We start from the raw sequence: 8273 nt of genomic DNA on the forward strand, positions 1-8273 counted from the left end.
ACAGGGATAAATAAATTATGATTGTATAATTAAATATTGCATTAATTGTACAAGCTGTGGGCTGCTAGGCCCAATAAAAAGACATATGATACTCAGACCAGAAAGGTTAAGACTGATGGACCAAATCAGGCCTGATGGAATAAAAAAGGCCCAAAAGCCCTGATTATTGATTAATTTCGTAATTAATTAATAAGAGAAAAATCAGATGTTGAGAAGAGTCCCGATAAGGATATAAATCCTTAGAGATTAGCCTCAAGGGGACCTAAAAGGATAAGGAATCAGTTTCCTACTATCTGGGACTCCAAAGTCCATTCTAATTATGAGACTTGCCCACCAAGTCTCCTATACCAAGTCCAATTCAAGGACTCCCAACATCTATATAAGGGGTCTCACCCCCACCAATCAGAACTACGTTTTTTGGCTTGATTCTCTAATTCACAGAGATACGTAGGCATCTCGTAAAGGCAGAATTAAGCTACGATACACGAGAGCAGCCATTAAAGGCCTTGAGCTCCCGAATCTTAGTAATAAATACAGCAAATAATAACCTTAGTTTTTTATCCATAACATTTGGCGCCGTCTGTGGGAAACAGCAACAACAACCATGGCGAGAACACGGAGAACAATTGGAGCTCTAGAGGAAGGAACACCATCAGAGACAACTCAGGTGATTTCATCAACCGTGGAGGTTCCTCCCCATTCAACTTATGCATCTACTCAGGGGGAAGCCCAGACAGGGGCAACTCAACCTCAGCCACAAGGGACAACTCCCCCGACTATTCAAGGTACGAATCCTCAAGTTCAACAAGTACATATACCTGTGAATTCTCGACCCGTCGGGTATGAATATTCAACTGTTGTTACTACTAACCCCCCTTATGGGATGCCCCTTCGCCCTGAGGTTGGAGGAAGCGGATATGCTGGGCGAGGCGAAGCACGAGGGCAGTCACCCCCCTATATACAAGGTTTGGGTCCTATTCCTGAGGATCGGGAATTTTCTGGTCCTTATACTGAGAGAGACTCCGAATCTTCGGATGATGAAGTGGCCCCGAGAAGGAAGCGTCCCGGAAAAGAGCCAATGGCCGATGGAAGGCAACGCCCCCAAAGCACCCCAGGGGCGAATCCCCAAGAAGTGCAGGAAAGGATCAGGGCTCATGAGGCTGAAATCCAAAGGCTGAGGCGTGATTTGGAGGCTCACCAGGCCACCAGACCCCAGATACCTCCTAGGGGGAGAAATCCTCCTCCTGTCATAGACCTGGATGGTCCGGTAAGAAGAAGGGCTGTTGTCCCAAGAACTGATCCAAGCAATCTCCTTCCCCTTGGAGATCCTGATGATCCAACTCCACCCTTCACAGAAGAGATAATAAATGCCCATATTTCAAGGAAATTCAAGATGCCCACTATCAAAGCCTATGATGGCACGGGAGACCCCGCTAATCATGTTAGAACGTTCTCTAATGCACTGCTGCTGCAACCCGTGAATGATGCTATAAAGTGTCGGGCCTTCCCTCAAACCCTGCCGGGTATGGCTCAAAGATGGTACAGTCGCCTGCCCCCAAATTCTATTGGATCGTTCAGAGAATTAAGTCAGGCTTTTATTAAGCAATTCATCAGTGAAAGAGTCCATGAGAAAAGTTCAGCATCCCTTATGAGTCTTGTGCAGGGAGCTAAGGAATCCTTGAGATATTACCTGAATCGTTTTACAAAGGAGGCTTTAAAAGTCCCAGACCTTGATGATAAGGTAGCCATGATAGCACTACAGCAAGGAACCAGGGATGAGTTTTTCAAGATGTCCTTGGCCAAACGTCCCCCTGAAAATATGTTGCAACTCCAAGAGAGGGCAGGGAAATATATCAAGGTTGAAGAAAGCATGAGGAAGACCGTAGTAAGTAATGAGCCCACTGGAGGCAAGAAGCGAAAAACTGATTTAGAATATATTGCAAAGGACAAATATCCTAGAACCGAACAAAACCCTGATTCAACCCCCAAGAAGGGAGGACCTGGGCAAAAGTTCACTGAATACGCTAAGCTTAATGCTCCTAGAAGTCAGATTTTGATGGAGATTGAGAAAGACAGAGATGTTCGCTGGCCTAAGCCCTTGAAGGCTGATCCCACCAAGCTAGATAAGAGCAAGTATTGCAGGTTTCACAAAGATGTTGGCCATGACACCGATGAGTGTAGGCAATTGAAAGATAAAATTGAGTTCCTCATTCGAAAAGGAAGATTGAACAAATACACTGGAGAAGGAGGGGATAGGAATAATAATGGAAGGAAGAACTTTGAGGATCGTAGGAGGGACCAAGACGATCAGGGTCGAAACCCCCAGCCTAGAGGACCAGTTATAAACACCATTTATGGAGGGCCGAGACCTCGAGGGCCTGTGATAAACACGATCTTTGGAGGTCCGACTGCTGCTGGATTGTCCAAAAATTCCAGAAAGGCATATACTAGAGAGGTTATGCATATTGTTGGAGAAGCCCCGAAGAGGGCCAGGACAGAAGTAACATTGGCTTTTGATGATTCCGACCTAGAGGGTGTGAAGTTTCCCCATGACGACCCGCTGGTCATAACACCAATAATAGGAAATAGCCCGGTTAAGAAGGTCCTTGTGGATAATGGTGCTTCTGTGGATATCTTGCTCCACGACACCTTTCTAAGGATGGGGAATAACGACTCCCAGTTGACGCCAACCGACATGCCGATATATGGATTTGCTGGAGTAGAATGTCCTGTGGAAGGGATAATCAAATTGCCAACCACCATAGGTACGGAGCCAAGGCAAGCAACGCAGATGCTGGATTTCGTGGTGGTAAAGGCTAGTTCAACTTATAATGCTATCATGGGGAGAACAGGGATACATGCCTTCAAGGCATTCCCCTCTTCCTACCATTCAGTCATGAAGTTTCCCACCCGAAACGGGATTGGAGAAGAGAGATGAGATCAAAAAATGGCTAGAAGCAGTTATGTGGCCTCTTTGAGGGTAGATGGAGTTGGGGGGCAGGTTCTTCCTATTGAAGATATGGATGTTCGAGAAAATGATGAGAGTAGAGGAAGGCCAGCAGAAGAATTGGTTTCGGTTCCTTTAGACCCCGAGAATCCTGAGAGGACGACTTTCATTGGAGCCACATTAGAGGAGCCCCTTAGAGGGAAGTTAGTGAAATTTTTGCAAGAAAATAGTGATGTGTTTGCATGGTCAGCAGCTGATATGCCAGGCATAGACCCGGAGTTAATTACTCACAAGCTAAACGTAGATCCAAGTCGGAAGACAGTGAAACAAAAGAAAAGAAATTTTGCCCCGGAAAGACAAGAGGCTATAAAGCAGGTAGTGGAAAAGCTCTTAGAGGCTGGTTTCATTAAGGAAATTCAATTTCCGGAGTGGTTAGCAAATCCTGTAATGGTGAAGAAGGCTAATGGAAAGTGGAGGATGTGTGTAGACTTCACTGATCTGAATGATGCATGCCCCAAAGACTGTTTTCCGCTGCCTAGAATTGATACTTTGATTGATGCCACTGCTGGACATGAGATGCTGAGTTTCATGGATGGGTTTAGCGGATACAACCAGATCAAAATGCATAAGGATGACATTCCAAAGGTATCATTTATCACTGACTTTGGTGTTTATTGTTATCTTGTTATGGCATTTGGTCTCAAGAATGCAGGAGCCACCTATCAAAGGTTGGTGAATAGAATTTTTAAGGATCTTATTGGTAAGACTATGGAAGTCTATGTTGATGACATGTTAGTCAAGAGTCTAGTAAAGATTGATCATATAGCCCATTTAAGGGAAGCTTTTGAGGTCCTGAGGTACCACAAGATGATGTTGAATCCGACGAAGTGTGCTTTCGGAGTAGGATCTGGAAAATTCTTGGGACTGATGGTCTCAAAGAGGGGAATTGAGGCTAACCCGGATAAGATAAAGGCGATCCTGGACATGGAACCATAAAAAACTGTTAAGGATGTTCAGAAGCTTACAGAAAGGGTTGCTGCGCTAGGACGATTCATCTCCAAGTCGGGGGACAAATGTTTGTCGTTCTTCAAATCGCTAAAGAGCATCAAAGACTTTGTATGGAATGAAGAAAACCAGAAGGCATTTGAAGAGTTAAAGAAGTATATGGCCCAGGCCCCGTTGTTGGCCAAGCCAGTTCTGAGTGAAATTTTATTCTTGTACTTGGCTGTTTCAGAGAGCGCCTTGAGCGCGGTGTTGGTTAAGGAAGAACTGAAAGTCCAGAAACCCGTATACTATGTCAGCAAAATTTTGCATGGTGCTGAGTTGAATTATTCAACTATAGAGAAATTCACTTTAGCCTTGGTAATGGCTTCAAGAAAGCTGCGTCCTTATTTTCAAGCTCACCAGATTGAAGTGCTAACAAATCAGCCACTGAGAAATATCATTCACAGTCCCAAGGCAAGTGGGAGACTAATTAAGTGGGCAATAGAGTTGGGAGAGTTTGATCTCAAGTATAAGCCACGTACGGCTATAAAAGCCCAGGCACTAGCTGACTTCGTGGTGGAATGTACCATACCCAACCAAGAAGCCGGGGGGCAGGAAGATACCATACCTCAAGACAAGGGAGTCGACAATGGGGAAAGAGAGAAGGATGACAAGGAGAAAGAATATTGGGTTCTCTATTTTGATGGAGCATCAAAAACAAATTCTAGTGGAGCAGGGTTGGTTTTGCAAAGCCCTGATGGGTTCTTAATTGAGTATGCTATGAAGCTAGATTTTCCAACCACAAACAATGAGGCAGAGTATGAAGCCCTGATAGCTGGCCTTGGTCTAGCTGGGACACTTAGAGTCAAAAACTTAAAGGTCCGTGGAGACTCGAAGCTGATCATATCCCAGGTAAAGGGAGAATTTGAGGCAAGGGATGATACGATGGCTAAGTATGTCCGCCTAGTAAGGGCTGTGATGACCCAATTTAATGAGTGCCATGTTGAACACATTCCAAGGGAAGAAAATGTTAAGGCAGATGCGCTATCAAAGTTCGCTTCGTCTGAGATTGAAGAAAGTTCAGGAAGTGTGTACTTCCGTGTTTTGAAGACACGAAGCATAGATGTTAAGCTGGTGGCTCCGATAGGCTTGGGGACGTCATGGATTGATCCCATCAAGGCTCACATTCAGATCGGTTGGTTGCCAAGTGATGCAACTGAAGCACGGAAGTTAACTGTTCGGGCACTAAGGTACTCTTTGATAGATGGGATTCTTTACAAAAGATCTTTCGTGGTTCCCTACTTGAGGTGTCTCAGGCCCGATGAGGCACGCTTGGCTCTTGAAGAAGTGCATGAAGGTATTTATGGACAACACTTGGGGGGCAGGGCCTTGGCTCATAAGATAACTCGTTTAGGCTTCTATTGGCCAGAAATGATGGCTGATGCCAAAGAATATGTGAAGAAGTGTGATCGCTGTCAGAAGCATGCACCAGTTGTTAGACAACCCCCCGAGATGCTGACCTCTATCAACTCGCCTATTCCCTTTGCCATGTGGGGGATGGATATTCTAGGGCCTTTTCCTATGGCCACGGCACAAAGGAAATTTCTGATTGTAGCCATTGATTATTTCACCAAGTGGATCGAAGCCAAACCCTTGGCCAAAATCACAACTAAGCAGGTTGCACAATTCCTGTGGGAAAACATTATGTGCCGATATGGAATTCCCCGTATCCTCGTCACTGACAATGGAACACAATTCAACAATGAGGAATTCAAGAAGTATTGTGAAGAAAATGAAATTGAGTTACGATTCACCTCTGTGGCTCACCCGCAAGCCAATGGGCAAGCAGAGGTAGCAAATCGGATAATTCTGGATGGACTAAAAAAGAGGATCGAGAAGTCAAGAAATAATTGGGTGGATGAGATACTTCCAATATTATGGGCCTATAGGACTACCTGTAGAGTCACGACAGGAGCAACTTCTTTCATGTTGGCATATGGGGCAGAAGCAGTAGTTCCCGTGGAGATATCGCATTCCTCTCCAAGGATTCAGACTTTCAATGCTGTAGAAAATGAGGAAGGGCAGAGGTTAGCCCTGGATCTAATTGATGAAGTGCGAGATGAGGCACATGCAAAGATAGTAGAATATCAGAAAAAGGCTTCATTCTATTACAACCTAAGGGTTAAAGAGAGATTTTTTAAATAAGGAGATCTAGTCTTGAGAAAAATAGAGGCTTCTGGTGTTGGACAGAAAGGAAAGCTTGCCCCGAATTGGGAAGGGCCGTACAGAGTCAAGAGTGTTCAGGGTAGAGGAACCTACAAGCTGGAAACTATGGAAGGTTTTGAAGTCCCGAGGACCTGGCACGCACAAAACCTGAAGGTTTACTACATGTAAGATAGGTGAAGTACGATTCTCACTTGTCATTGACAAGTAGGTTTAAAAGCACCTTGAAGCTTTGCTTGCATAGGATTTTATTTTCCAGTAGAATTTACATTGTTTAGTTATTGTTGATTAGGGTCGAACCCATGCTATGTAAGGTTTTGGAAAACCAGACTTCATATTAAAGAGTTTGAAATTATTTCTATCTAAGGATGTTTAAAGTTCAAATGCGTACTAAGATTGTAAAGTTAAACAGAAAGAGGCAAGAAAAGCAACATATAAAATATAACCCTGAAGGGTAACAAGTTTAGATATACAAAAAGTTAGGCCTTGGAAGGCTTAGATTCCTCAGAACCACTATCCGAAGTCTCCTCGGAAGTCTCAGTCGTTTCTTCGGACGTCTCGGTTGTCCCCTCCGAAGTCCCTGTAGAAGTTCCCTCTGCAGGAGATGCTGGCTGTTGAGGCGCTGCTTTTGGAGGCTCTTCCACCCTGGCCTTCTTAGCGACAGGCTCAAACTCCTCTTCGGAAGAATCTTCCTCCTCTCCATCCTTGATCATAACAGCAAGCTTCTCAGTAACACCTCCAAGCTCTGGAACCCGCACAGGGCAAGGAAAGGGGGACTGCTCAAGGACCTCTGGAAACTCATCCTAGATGGCCTCCACAGTAGCATCCCAGCCCTCTTTATAGCTAACTGGGTGAAGAAGGGCATCATGCTCCACCATCAAGTCCTTGAATTCTTGGGTGTCCATCCAGCCATCAAAGGCTTTGTCCTTCTGCACCTTCAGAATGACATTTTCGGCACGGGCCGTCTCTAGGTCAGAAGTGGAAGAGGCCAGTTGAGCTTCAAGGGCCTCTATTTTTTGGTTGGCCTCTTCCAACTTCTTGTTGGCATCTTCCAGGCCAACCTTCCAAGCTTTAGCTTGGTGAATTGCCCCCTGGAAATGGGCGTTAGCCTGCAAGAGAAACAACAAAAGTTCAGAAAAGAAACATGGATAAATAAGTAAGAAGGGCATAAGTAAAGGACGTACCATCGCCAGAGCCTGGGCTCCAAATAGCTCATTCCCCTCTAAGTCCTGTTGAAGGACAAAATCTTGATAGTCTACCGGGGAGATGGAATGCTTAGACCATTCCTTGGACAGCGCCGTGCTGCCCACGATTGAGTCCTTGCCCCGGATCCCCCAGGCAGGTTGAAAATAGGCCCCTGGCCTCTGCTTGGTGCGCAAAACTTGGCTGGGGCCTTCCTCGCTTGGCTCCATTGCCTGAAGGAGGAACTCAGGGAAGCGATCACCAAGTCGAGGGTCTTTAAAGACCTTCCCAGCCCTCTTCATCCTGGTTGTCTCCAGGTCCTTCGGCTTGGTAGCCTCTTCAATCTTCTCAGCCACTACAACAAACAAAGTCAATTGAAAACCAATGAAATAAAAGTGCAGGAAATAAAGGAGATAAGAAAGGGAACTTACTTTTCTTATTAACGGGCGAAAGGCCGCGTTTTACCAGGACGGTCTCCCGGATAAGGTCCCAACAATGGGAAATGCCGTTGTCTTGCGTAAGGAGGTTGAAACCTCTAGCCTCCTCCTCAGACAAAGTTATGTCATTTGGGCTCCCGTCCACGGCCAGCCCAAAGGATGATCGAAACAGGGAGCCCCAATCTCCACCTTCCCAAATAACAAACAAAAAATCTTTCTTCCACCCCAAGTTGTTGTCAGGGATGGACTTCCCATTCACGATATGGGGGATAGTGGGGCGCTGGTTGATAGAAACCCAACCCGGACTTTTATCAGGGCTGTTTTTGAACTGAAAAATCTTCCTGAAGACAGCAACAGAAGTGGGGACGTTGTGCTTGGCGCATTGCGACAGATAGCACAGAATCAACCTCCAGGAATTAGGGGGAAGTTGGCAAGGGCTGATGCCCACATCAGCCAATAGCAAAGGAATGAATGGATGAAAAGAGAGTCTAATACCTGCC

This window comes from Apium graveolens, chromosome 8, assembly GCF_009905375.1.
Source record: "Apium graveolens cultivar Ventura chromosome 8, ASM990537v1, whole genome shotgun sequence".
Lineage (NCBI taxonomy): Eukaryota > Viridiplantae > Streptophyta > Magnoliopsida > Apiales > Apiaceae > Apium > Apium graveolens.